At 43.3% G+C, this 10,000-nt stretch overlaps 35 non-coding genes across 35 annotated transcripts; all 35 read right to left on the minus strand.

Moving 5' to 3' along the window:
• Window positions 1–85: 85 nt before the first annotated feature.
• On the minus strand, window positions 86–157 carry trnap-ugg (transfer RNA proline (anticodon UGG)). The gene has a single exon. It is a non-coding gene; the product is annotated as a tRNA-Pro (tRNA).
• Window positions 158–392: 235 nt separating this feature from the next.
• On the minus strand, window positions 393–464 carry trnap-cgg (transfer RNA proline (anticodon CGG)). Its single transcript has one exon. It is a non-coding gene; the product is annotated as a tRNA-Pro (tRNA).
• A 178-nt stretch (window positions 465–642) lies between these two features.
• On the minus strand, window positions 643–714 carry trnap-agg (transfer RNA proline (anticodon AGG)). The gene has a single exon. It is a non-coding gene; the product is annotated as a tRNA-Pro (tRNA).
• Window positions 715–1,141: 427 nt separating this feature from the next.
• On the minus strand, window positions 1,142–1,213 carry trnap-ugg (transfer RNA proline (anticodon UGG)). The gene has a single exon. It is a non-coding gene; the product is annotated as a tRNA-Pro (tRNA).
• Window positions 1,214–1,391: 178 nt separating this feature from the next.
• On the minus strand, window positions 1,392–1,463 carry trnap-ugg (transfer RNA proline (anticodon UGG)). Its single transcript has one exon. It is a non-coding gene; the product is annotated as a tRNA-Pro (tRNA).
• Window positions 1,464–1,639: 176 nt separating this feature from the next.
• On the minus strand, window positions 1,640–1,711 carry trnap-ugg (transfer RNA proline (anticodon UGG)). The gene has a single exon. It is a non-coding gene; the product is annotated as a tRNA-Pro (tRNA).
• Window positions 1,712–1,946: 235 nt separating this feature from the next.
• Window positions 1,947–2,018, minus strand: trnap-cgg (transfer RNA proline (anticodon CGG)). Its single transcript has one exon. It is a non-coding gene; the product is annotated as a tRNA-Pro (tRNA).
• Window positions 2,019–2,196: 178 nt separating this feature from the next.
• Window positions 2,197–2,268, minus strand: trnap-agg (transfer RNA proline (anticodon AGG)). The gene has a single exon. It is a non-coding gene; the product is annotated as a tRNA-Pro (tRNA).
• Window positions 2,269–2,695: 427 nt separating this feature from the next.
• Window positions 2,696–2,767, minus strand: trnap-ugg (transfer RNA proline (anticodon UGG)). Its single transcript has one exon. It is a non-coding gene; the product is annotated as a tRNA-Pro (tRNA).
• Window positions 2,768–2,945: 178 nt separating this feature from the next.
• trnap-ugg (transfer RNA proline (anticodon UGG)) lies at window positions 2,946–3,017 on the minus strand. Its single transcript has one exon. It is a non-coding gene; the product is annotated as a tRNA-Pro (tRNA).
• Window positions 3,018–3,193: 176 nt separating this feature from the next.
• trnap-ugg (transfer RNA proline (anticodon UGG)) lies at window positions 3,194–3,265 on the minus strand. Its single transcript has one exon. It is a non-coding gene; the product is annotated as a tRNA-Pro (tRNA).
• A 235-nt stretch (window positions 3,266–3,500) lies between these two features.
• On the minus strand, window positions 3,501–3,572 carry trnap-cgg (transfer RNA proline (anticodon CGG)). The gene has a single exon. It is a non-coding gene; the product is annotated as a tRNA-Pro (tRNA).
• A 178-nt stretch (window positions 3,573–3,750) lies between these two features.
• trnap-agg (transfer RNA proline (anticodon AGG)) lies at window positions 3,751–3,822 on the minus strand. The gene has a single exon. It is a non-coding gene; the product is annotated as a tRNA-Pro (tRNA).
• Window positions 3,823–4,000: 178 nt separating this feature from the next.
• trnap-agg (transfer RNA proline (anticodon AGG)) lies at window positions 4,001–4,072 on the minus strand. The gene has a single exon. It is a non-coding gene; the product is annotated as a tRNA-Pro (tRNA).
• A 178-nt stretch (window positions 4,073–4,250) lies between these two features.
• trnap-ugg (transfer RNA proline (anticodon UGG)) lies at window positions 4,251–4,322 on the minus strand. The gene has a single exon. It is a non-coding gene; the product is annotated as a tRNA-Pro (tRNA).
• A 178-nt stretch (window positions 4,323–4,500) lies between these two features.
• On the minus strand, window positions 4,501–4,572 carry trnap-ugg (transfer RNA proline (anticodon UGG)). Its single transcript has one exon. It is a non-coding gene; the product is annotated as a tRNA-Pro (tRNA).
• Window positions 4,573–4,748: 176 nt separating this feature from the next.
• Window positions 4,749–4,820, minus strand: trnap-ugg (transfer RNA proline (anticodon UGG)). The gene has a single exon. It is a non-coding gene; the product is annotated as a tRNA-Pro (tRNA).
• Window positions 4,821–5,055: 235 nt separating this feature from the next.
• trnap-cgg (transfer RNA proline (anticodon CGG)) lies at window positions 5,056–5,127 on the minus strand. The gene has a single exon. It is a non-coding gene; the product is annotated as a tRNA-Pro (tRNA).
• Window positions 5,128–5,305: 178 nt separating this feature from the next.
• On the minus strand, window positions 5,306–5,377 carry trnap-agg (transfer RNA proline (anticodon AGG)). Its single transcript has one exon. It is a non-coding gene; the product is annotated as a tRNA-Pro (tRNA).
• Window positions 5,378–5,555: 178 nt separating this feature from the next.
• Window positions 5,556–5,627, minus strand: trnap-agg (transfer RNA proline (anticodon AGG)). Its single transcript has one exon. It is a non-coding gene; the product is annotated as a tRNA-Pro (tRNA).
• A 178-nt stretch (window positions 5,628–5,805) lies between these two features.
• On the minus strand, window positions 5,806–5,877 carry trnap-ugg (transfer RNA proline (anticodon UGG)). Its single transcript has one exon. It is a non-coding gene; the product is annotated as a tRNA-Pro (tRNA).
• Window positions 5,878–6,055: 178 nt separating this feature from the next.
• trnap-ugg (transfer RNA proline (anticodon UGG)) lies at window positions 6,056–6,127 on the minus strand. Its single transcript has one exon. It is a non-coding gene; the product is annotated as a tRNA-Pro (tRNA).
• Window positions 6,128–6,303: 176 nt separating this feature from the next.
• On the minus strand, window positions 6,304–6,375 carry trnap-ugg (transfer RNA proline (anticodon UGG)). The gene has a single exon. It is a non-coding gene; the product is annotated as a tRNA-Pro (tRNA).
• A 235-nt stretch (window positions 6,376–6,610) lies between these two features.
• trnap-cgg (transfer RNA proline (anticodon CGG)) lies at window positions 6,611–6,682 on the minus strand. The gene has a single exon. It is a non-coding gene; the product is annotated as a tRNA-Pro (tRNA).
• Window positions 6,683–6,860: 178 nt separating this feature from the next.
• On the minus strand, window positions 6,861–6,932 carry trnap-agg (transfer RNA proline (anticodon AGG)). The gene has a single exon. It is a non-coding gene; the product is annotated as a tRNA-Pro (tRNA).
• Window positions 6,933–7,110: 178 nt separating this feature from the next.
• On the minus strand, window positions 7,111–7,182 carry trnap-ugg (transfer RNA proline (anticodon UGG)). Its single transcript has one exon. It is a non-coding gene; the product is annotated as a tRNA-Pro (tRNA).
• Window positions 7,183–7,360: 178 nt separating this feature from the next.
• On the minus strand, window positions 7,361–7,432 carry trnap-ugg (transfer RNA proline (anticodon UGG)). Its single transcript has one exon. It is a non-coding gene; the product is annotated as a tRNA-Pro (tRNA).
• Window positions 7,433–7,915: 483 nt separating this feature from the next.
• On the minus strand, window positions 7,916–7,987 carry trnap-cgg (transfer RNA proline (anticodon CGG)). Its single transcript has one exon. It is a non-coding gene; the product is annotated as a tRNA-Pro (tRNA).
• Window positions 7,988–8,165: 178 nt separating this feature from the next.
• On the minus strand, window positions 8,166–8,237 carry trnap-agg (transfer RNA proline (anticodon AGG)). Its single transcript has one exon. It is a non-coding gene; the product is annotated as a tRNA-Pro (tRNA).
• Window positions 8,238–8,413: 176 nt separating this feature from the next.
• On the minus strand, window positions 8,414–8,485 carry trnap-ugg (transfer RNA proline (anticodon UGG)). Its single transcript has one exon. It is a non-coding gene; the product is annotated as a tRNA-Pro (tRNA).
• A 235-nt stretch (window positions 8,486–8,720) lies between these two features.
• Window positions 8,721–8,792, minus strand: trnap-cgg (transfer RNA proline (anticodon CGG)). The gene has a single exon. It is a non-coding gene; the product is annotated as a tRNA-Pro (tRNA).
• A 178-nt stretch (window positions 8,793–8,970) lies between these two features.
• Window positions 8,971–9,042, minus strand: trnap-agg (transfer RNA proline (anticodon AGG)). The gene has a single exon. It is a non-coding gene; the product is annotated as a tRNA-Pro (tRNA).
• Window positions 9,043–9,220: 178 nt separating this feature from the next.
• trnap-agg (transfer RNA proline (anticodon AGG)) lies at window positions 9,221–9,292 on the minus strand. Its single transcript has one exon. It is a non-coding gene; the product is annotated as a tRNA-Pro (tRNA).
• A 176-nt stretch (window positions 9,293–9,468) lies between these two features.
• trnap-ugg (transfer RNA proline (anticodon UGG)) lies at window positions 9,469–9,540 on the minus strand. The gene has a single exon. It is a non-coding gene; the product is annotated as a tRNA-Pro (tRNA).
• A 234-nt stretch (window positions 9,541–9,774) lies between these two features.
• Window positions 9,775–9,846, minus strand: trnap-cgg (transfer RNA proline (anticodon CGG)). Its single transcript has one exon. It is a non-coding gene; the product is annotated as a tRNA-Pro (tRNA).
• Between the last annotated feature and the right edge of the window lie 154 nt (window positions 9,847–10,000).

Below are 10,000 nucleotides of genomic sequence, written 5' to 3' on the forward strand. Positions count from 1 at the left end.
GTTGAAAAAATTTGGAAGTTACATTTTCGTATAGACATATTTCATTTTACTTATCACATCTATTGACTTTCAAAAGACCTATCCCGGGCTCGTCCGGGATTTGGACCCGGGACCTCTCGCACCCAAAGCGAGAATCATACCCCTAGACCAACGAGCCGACAAAAACTATTAATGCTATGTCCATGGGACAAAATCCTATTTGGCCAGGCAAGAGAATTGAATCAGCGTATCCGTGGTCAACAAATTGCTTGTTTTTTTTAACTAGTTTGTTGTGTTTGCCTATTTTTTGGAAACATACTAGCAATATGGTCGTTCACTGACCAAATTGGGGAGTAACTTTTTTCTCATCATTTACAAATTACAACCGCTAACAGCATCAAATAAGTTCCATCGGGCTCGTCCGGGATTTGAACCCGGGACCTCTCACACCCGAAGCGAGAATCATACCCCTAGACCAACGAGCCGACAAAAGGGTGAAAGTTACATTTCAACGGGACATAATTGCAAATAGCTGGGCGAGAGAATTCGACAAGCGCATCTCTAGACTCTACGTTAGTTGAATAAATTTGGAAGTGACCTTTTCGTATGGACATATTTCATTTTACTAATCACATCTATTGACTTTTTCAAAAGAGCACTTCCGGGCTCGTCCGGGATTTGGACCCGGGACCTCTCGCACCCTAAGCGAGAATCATACCCCTAGACCAACGAGCCGACAAAAGGGTGAAAGTTACATGTCAACGGGAAATAATTGCAAATAGCTGGGCGAGAGAATTCGACAAGCGCATCTCTAGACTCTACGTTAGTTGAATAAATTTGGAAGTAACGTTTTGTATAGAAATATTTCGTTTGACTAATCACAGCCATTGACTGTTTCAAAAGACCAATTCCGGGCTCGTCCGGGATTTGGACCCGGGACCTCTCACACCCTAAGCGAGAATCATACCCCTATACCAACGAACCGACAAAAGGGTGAAAGTTACATGTCAACGGGACATATTTGCAAATAGCTGGGCGAGAGAATTCGACACGCGCATCTCTAGACTCTACGTTAGTTGAAAAAATTTGGAAGTAACATTTTTGTATAGACATATTTCATTTTACTAATCACATCTATTGCCTTTTTTAAAAGACCAATTCCGGGCTCGTCCGGGATTTGGACCCGGGACCTCTCGCACCCAAAGCGAGAATCATACCCCTAGACCAACGAGCCGACCAAAGGGTGAAAGTTACATGTCAACGGGAAATAATTGCAAATAGCTGGGCGAGAGATATCGACAAGAGCATCTCTAGACTCTACGTTAATTGAATAAATTTGGATGTAACATTTTCATTCCGACATATTTTCTTTGACTAATCACAGCCATTGACTGTTTCAAAAGAGCACTTCCGGGCTCGTCCGGGATTTGGACCCGGGACCTCTCGCACCCAAAGCGAGAATCATACCCCTAGACCAACGAGCCGACAAAAGGGTGAAAGTTACATGTCAACGGGAAATAATTGCAAATAGCTGGGCGAGAGATATCGACAAGAGCATCTCTAGACTCTACGTTAGTTGAAAAAATTTGGAAGTTACATTTTCGTATAGACATATTTCATTTTACTTATCACATCTATTGACTTTCAAAAGACCTATCCCGGGCTCGTCCGGGATTTGGACCCGGGACCTCTCGCACCCAAAGCGAGAATCATACCCCTAGACCAACGAGCCGACAAAAACTATTAATGCTATGTCCATGGGACAAAATCCTATTTGGCCAGGCAAGAGAATTGAATCAGCGTATCCGTGGTCAACAAATTGCTTGTTTTTTTTAACTAGTTTGTTGTGTTTGCCTATTTTTTGGAAACATACTAGCAATATGGTCGTTCACTGACCAAATTGGGGAGTAACTTTTTTCTCATCATTTACAAATTACAACCGCTAACAGCATCAAATAAGTTCCATCGGGCTCGTCCGGGATTTGAACCCGGGACCTCTCACACCCGAAGCGAGAATCATACCCCTAGACCAACGAGCCGACAAAAGGGTGAAAGTTACATTTCAACGGGACATAATTGCAAATAGCTGGGCGAGAGAATTCGACAAGCGCATCTCTAGACTCTACGTTAGTTGAATAAATTTGGAAGTGACCTTTTCGTATGGACATATTTCATTTTACTAATCACATCTATTGACTTTTTCAAAAGAGCACTTCCGGGCTCGTCCGGGATTTGGACCCGGGACCTCTCGCACCCTAAGCGAGAATCATACCCCTAGACCAACGAGCCGACAAAAGGGTGAAAGTTACATGTCAACGGGAAATAATTGCAAATAGCTGGGCGAGAGAATTCGACAAGCGCATCTCTAGACTCTACGTTAGTTGAATAAATTTGGAAGTAACGTTTTGTATAGAAATATTTCGTTTGACTAATCACAGCCATTGACTGTTTCAAAAGACCAATTCCGGGCTCGTCCGGGATTTGGACCCGGGACCTCTCACACCCTAAGCGAGAATCATACCCCTATACCAACGAACCGACAAAAGGGTGAAAGTTACATGTCAACGGGACATATTTGCAAATAGCTGGGCGAGAGAATTCGACACGCGCATCTCTAGACTCTACGTTAGTTGAAAAAATTTGGAAGTAACATTTTTGTATAGACATATTTCATTTTACTAATCACATCTATTGCCTTTTTTAAAAGACCAATTCCGGGCTCGTCCGGGATTTGGACCCGGGACCTCTCGCACCCAAAGCGAGAATCATACCCCTAGACCAACGAGCCGACCAAAGGGTGAAAGTTACATGTCAACGGGAAATAATTGCAAATAGCTGGGCGAGAGATATCGACAAGAGCATCTCTAGACTCTACGTTAATTGAATAAATTTGGATGTAACATTTTCATTCCGACATATTTTCTTTGACTAATCACAGCCATTGACTGTTTCAAAAGAGCACTTCCGGGCTCGTCCGGGATTTGGACCCGGGACCTCTCGCACCCAAAGCGAGAATCATACCCCTAGACCAACGAGCCGACAAAAGGGTGAAAGTTACATGTCAACGGGAAATAATTGCAAATAGCTGGGCGAGAGATATCGACAAGAGCATCTCTAGACTCTACGTTAGTTGAAAAAATTTGGAAGTTACATTTTCGTATAGACATATTTCATTTTACTTATCACATCTATTGACTTTCAAAAGACCTATCCCGGGCTCGTCCGGGATTTGGACCCGGGACCTCTCGCACCCAAAGCGAGAATCATACCCCTAGACCAACGAGCCGACAAAAACTATTAATGCTATGTCCATGGGACAAAATCCTATTTGGCCAGGCAAGAGAATTGAATCAGCGTATCCGTGGTCAACAAATTGCTTGTTTTTTTTAACTAGTTTGTTGTGTTTGCCTATTTTTTGGAAACATACTAGCAATATGGTCGTTCACTGACCAAATTGGGGAGTAACTTTTTTGTCATCATTTACAAATTACAACCGCTAACAGCATCAAATAAGTTCCATCGGGCTCGTCCGGGATTTGAACCCGGGACCTCTCGCACCCGAAGCGAGAATCATACCCCTAGACCAACGAGCCGACAAAAGGGTCAAAGTTACATGAAAACAGGACATAATCGCAAATAGCTAGGCGAGAGAATCTGAAAAGCGCATATCTAGACTCTACCTGAATTGTATAAATTTGGATGTAACATTTTCATTCCGACATATTTCGTTTGACTAATCACAGCCATTGACTGTTTCAAAAGAGCACTTCCGGGCTCGTCCGGGATTTGGACCCGGGACCTCTCGCACCCTAAGCGAGAATCATACCCCTAGACCAACGAGCCGACAAAAGGGTGAAAGTTACATGTCAACGGGAAATGATTGCAAATAGCTGGGCGAGAGAATTCGACAAGCGCATCTCTAGACTCTACGTTAGTTGAATGAATTTGGAAGTAACGTTTTCGTATAGAAATTTTTCGTTTGACTAATCACAGCCATTGACTGTTTCAAAAGACCAATTCCGGGCTCGTCCGGGATTTGGACCCGGGACCTCTCGCACCCTAAGCGAGAATCATACCCCTAGACCAACGAGCCGACAAAAGGGTGAAAGTTACATGTCAACGGGACATATTTGCAAATAGCTGGGCGAGAGAATTCGACACGCGCATCTCTAGACTCTACGTTAGTTGAAAAAATTTGGAAGTAACATTTTTGTATAGACATATTTCATTTTACTAATCACATCTATTGCCTTTTTTAAAAGACCAATTCCGGGCTCGTCCGGGATTTGGACCCGGGACCTCTCGCACCCAAAGCGAGAATCATACCCCTAGACCAACGAGCCGACCAAAGGGTGAAAGTTACATGTCAACGGGAAATAATTGCAAATAGCTGGGCGAGAGATATCGACAAGAGCATCTCTAGACTCTACGTTAATTGAATAAATTTGGATGTAACATTTTCATTCCGACATATTTTCTTTGACTAATCACAGCCATTGACTGTTTCAAAAGAGCACTTCCGGGCTCGTCCGGGATTTGGACCCGGGACCTCTCGCACCCAAAGCGAGAATCATACCCCTAGACCAACGAGCCGACAAAAGGGTGAAAGTTACATGTCAACGGGAAATAATTGCAAATAGCTGGGCGAGAGATATCGACAAGAGCATCTCTAGACTCTACGTTAGTTGAAAAAATTTGGAAGTTACATTTTCGTATAGACATATTTCATTTTACTTATCACATCTATTGACTTTCAAAAGACCTATCCCGGGCTCGTCCGGGATTTGGACCCGGGACCTCTCGCACCCAAAGCGAGAATCATACCCCTAGACCAACGAGCCGACAAAAACTATTAATGCTATGTCCATGGGACAAAATCCTATTTGGCCAGGCAAGAGAATTGAATCAGCGTATCCGTGGTCAACAAATTGCTTGTTTTTTTTAACTAGTTTGTTGTGTTTGCCTATTTTTTGGAAACATACTAGCAATATGGTCGTTCACTGACCAAATTGGGGAGTAACTTTTTTGTCATCATTTACAAATTACAACCGCTAACAGCATCAAATAAGTTCCATCGGGCTCGTCCGGGATTTGAACCCGGGACCTCTCGCACCCGAAGCGAGAATCATACCCCTAGACCAACGAGCCGACAAAAGGGTCAAAGTTACATGAAAACAGGACATAATCGCAAATAGCTAGGCGAGAGAATTTGAAAAGCGCATATCTAGACTCTACCTGAATTGTATAAATTTGGATGTAACATTTTCATTCCGACATATTTCGTTTGACTAATCACAGCCATTGACTGTTTCAAAAGAGCACTTCCGGGCTCGTCCGGGATTTGGACCCGGGACCTCTCGCACCCTAAGCGAGAATCATACCCCTAGACCAACGAGCCGACAAAAGGGTGAAAGTTACATGTCAACGGGAAATGATTGCAAATAGCTGGGCGAGAGAATTCGACAAGCGCATCTCTAGACTCTACGTTAGTTGAATGAATTTGGAAGTAACGTTTTCGTATAGAAATTTTTCGTTTGACTAATCACAGCCATTGACTGTTTCAAAAGACCAATTCCGGGCTCGTCCGGGATTTGGACCCGGGACCTCTCGCACCCTAAGCGAGAATCATACCCCTAGACCAACGAGCCGACAAAAGGGTGAAAGTTACATGTCAACGGGACATATTTGCAAATAGCTGGGCGAGAGAATTCGACACGCGCATCTCTAGACTCTACGTTAGTTGAAAAAATTTGGAAGTAACATTTTTGTATAGACATATTTCATTTTACTAATCACATCTATTGCCTTTTTTAGAAGACCAATTCCGGGCTCGTCCGGGATTTGGACCCGGGACCTCTCGCACCCAAAGCGAGAATCATACCCCTAGACCAACGAGCCGACCAAAGGGTGAAAGTTACATGTCAACGGGAAATAATTGCAAATAGCTGGGCGAGAGATATCGACAAGAGCATCTCTAGACTCTACGTTAATTGAATAAATTTGGATGTAACATTTTCATTCCGACATATTTTCTTTGACTAATCACAGCCATTGACTGTTTCAAAAGAGCACTTCCGGGCTCGTCCGGGATTTGGACCCGGGACCTCTCGCACCCAAAGCGAGAATCATACCCCTAGACCAACGAGCCGACAAAAGGGTGAAAGTTACATGTCAACGGGAAATAATTGCAAATAGCTGGGCGAGAGATATCGACAAGAGCATCTCTAGACTCTACGTTAGTTGAAAAAATTTGGAAGTTACATTTTCGTATAGACATATTTCATTTTACTTATCACATCTATTGACTTTCAAAAGACCTATCCCGGGCTCGTCCGGGATTTGGACCCGGGACCTCTCGCACCCAAAGCGAGAATCATACCCCTAGACCAACGAGCCGACAAAAACTATTAATGCTATGTCCATGGGACAAAATCCTATTTGGCCAGGCAAGAGAATTGAATCAGCGTATCCGTGGTCAACAAATTGCTTGTTTTTTTTAACTAGTTTGTTGTGTTTGCCTATTTTTTGGAAACATACTAGCAATATGGTCGTTCACTGACCAAACTGGGGAGTAACTTTTTTGTCATCATTTACAAATTACAACCGCTAACAGCATCAAATAAGTTCCATCGGGCTCGTCCGGGATTTGAACCCGGGACCTCTCGCACCCGAAGCGAGAATCATACCCCTAGACCAACGAGCCAACAAAAGGGTGAAAGTTACATTTCAACGGGACATAATTGCAAATAGCTGGGCGAGAGAATTCGACAAGCGCATCTCTAGACTCTACGTTAGTTGAATAAATTTGGAAGTGACCTTTTCGTATGGACATATTTCATTTTACTAATCACATCTATTGACTTTTTCAAAAGAGCACTTCCGGGCTCGTCCGGGATTTGGACCCGGGACCTCTCGCACCCTAAGCGAGAATCATACCCCTAGACCAACGAGCCGACAAAAGGGTGAAAGTTACATGTCAACGGGAAATAATTGCAAATAGCTGGGCGAGAGAATTCAACAAGCGCATCTCTAGACTCTACGTTAGTTGAAAAAATTTGGAAGTAACATTTTTGTATAGACATATTTCATTTTACTAATCACATCTATTGCCTTTTTTAAAAGACCAATTCCGGGCTCGTCCGGGATTTGGACCCGGGACCTCTCGCACCCAAAGCGAGAATCATACCCCTAGACCAACGAGCCGACCAAAGGGTGAAAGTTACATGTCAACGGGAAATAATTGCAAATAGCTGGGCGAGAGATATCGACAAGAGCATCTCTAGACTCTACGTTAATTGAATAAATTTGGATGTAACATTTTCATTCCGACATATTTTCTTTGACTAATCACAGCCATTGACTGTTTCAAAAGAGCACTTCCGGGCTCGTCCGGGATTTGGACCCGGGACCTCTCGCACCCAAAGCGAGAATCATACCCCTAGACCAACGAGCCGACAAAAGGGTGAAAGTTACATGTCAACGGGAAATAATTGCAAATAGCTGGGCGAGAGATATCGACAAGAGCATCTCTAGACTCTACGTTAGTTGAAAAAATTTGGAAGTTACATTTTCGTATAGACATATTTCATTTTACTTATCACATCTATTGACTTTCAAAAGACCTATCCCGGGCTCGTCCGGGATTTGGACCCAGGACCTCTCGCACCCAAAGCGAGAATCATACCCCTAGACCAACGAGCCGACAAAAACTATTAATGCTATGTCCATGGGACAAAATCCTATTTGGCCAGGCAAGAGAATTGAATCAGCGTATCCGTGGTCAACAAATTGCTTGTTTTTTTTAACTAGTTTGTTGTGTTTGCCTATTTTTTGGAAACATACTAGCAATATGGTCGTTCACTGACCAAACTGGGGAGTAACTTTTTTGTCATCATTTACAAATTACAACCGCTAACAGCATCAAATAAGTTCCATCGGGCTCGTCCGGGATTTGAACCCGGGACCTCTCGCACCCGAAGCGAGAATCATACCCCTAGACCAACGAGCCAACAAAAGGGTGAAAGTTACATTTCAACGGGACATAATTGCAAATAGCTGGGCGAGAGAATTCGACAAGCGCATCTCTAGACTCTACGTTAGTTGAATAAATTTGGAAGTGACCTTTTCGTATGGACATATTTCATTTTACTAATCACATCTATTGACTTTTTCAAAAGAGCACTTCCGGGCTCGTCCGGGATTTGGACCCGGGACCTCTCGCACCCTAAGCGAGAATCATACCCCTAGACCAACGAGCCGACAAAAGGGTGAAAGTTACATGTCAACGGGAAATAATTGCAAATAGCTGGGCGAGAGATATCGACAAGAGCATCTCTAGACTCTACGTTAGTTGAAAAAATTTGGAAGTTACATTTTCGTATAGACATATTTCATTTTACTTATCACATCTATTGACTTTCAAAAGACCTATCCCGGGCTCGTCCGGGATTTGGACCCGGGACCTCTCGCACCCAAAGCGAGAATCATACCCCTAGACCAACGAGCCGACAAAAACTATTAATGCTATGTCCATGGGACAAAATCCTATTTGGCCAGGCAAGAGAATTGAATCAGCGTATCCGTGGTCAACAAATTGCTTGTTTTTTTTAACTAGTTTGTTGTGTTTGCCTATTTTTTGGAAACATACTAGCAATATGGTCGTTCACTGACCAAATTGGGGAGTAACTTTTTTGTCATCATTTACAAATTACAACCGCTAACAGCATCAAATAAGTTCCATCGGGCTCGTCCGGGATTTGAACCCGGGACCTCTCGCACCCGAAGCGAGAATCATACCCCTAGACCAACGAGCCGACAAAAGGGTCAAAGTTACATGAAAACAGGACATAATCGCAAATAGCTAGGCGAGAGAATTTGAAAAGCGCATATCTAGACTCTACCTGAATTGTATAAATTTGGATGTAACATTTTCATTCCGACATATATCGTTTGACTAATCACAGCCATTGACTGTTTCAAAAGAGCACTTCCGGGCTCGTCCGGGATTTGGACCCGGGACCTCTCGCACCCTAAGCGAGAATCATACCCCTAGACCAACGAGCCGACAAAAGGGTGAAAGTTACATGTCAACGGGAAATGATTGCAAATAGCTGGGCGAGAGAATTCGACAAGCGCATCTCTAGACTCTACGTTAGTTGAATGAATTTGGAAGTGACCTTTTCGTATGGACATATTTCATTTTACTAATCACATCTATTGACTTTTTCAAAAGAGCACTTCCGGGCTCGTCCGGGATTTGGACCCGGGACCTCTCGCACCCTAAGCGAGAATCATACCCCTAGACCAACGAGCCGACAAAAGGGTGAAAGTTACATGTCAACGGGAAATAATTGCAAATAGCTGGGCGAGAGATATCGACAAGAGCATCTCTAGACTCTACGTTAGTTGAAAAAATTTGGAAGTTACATTTTCGTATAGACATATTTCATTTTACTTATCACATCTATTGACTTTCAAAAGACCTATCCCGGGCTCGTCCGGGATTTGGACCCGGGACCTCTCGCACCCAAAGCGAGAATCATACCCCTAGACCAACGAGCCGACAAAAACTATTAATGCTATGTCCATGGGACAAAATCCTATTTGGCCAGGCAAGAGAATTGAATCAGCGTATCCGTGGTCAACAAATTGCTTGTTTTTTTAACTAGTTTGTTGTGTTTGCCTATTTTTTGGAAACATACTAGCAATATGGTCGTTCACTGACCAAATTGGGGAGTAACTTTTTTGTCATCATTTACAAATTACAACCGCTAACAGCATCAAATAAGTTCCATTGGGCTCGTCCGGGATTTGAACCCGGGACCTCTCGCACCCGAAGCGAGAATCATACCCCTAGACCAACGAGCCGACAAAAGGGTCAAAGTTACATGAAAACAGGACATAATCGCAAATAGCTAGGCGAGAGAATTTGAAAAGCGCATATCTAGACTCTACCTGAATTGTATAAATTTGGATGTAACATTTTCATTCCGACATATTTCGTTTGACTAATCACAGCCAT

The sequence above is a fragment of the Gasterosteus aculeatus genome, chromosome 4 (assembly GCF_964276395.1).
Source record: "Gasterosteus aculeatus chromosome 4, fGasAcu3.hap1.1, whole genome shotgun sequence".
NCBI classification, from domain to species: Eukaryota; Metazoa; Chordata; class Actinopteri; order Perciformes; family Gasterosteidae; genus Gasterosteus; species Gasterosteus aculeatus.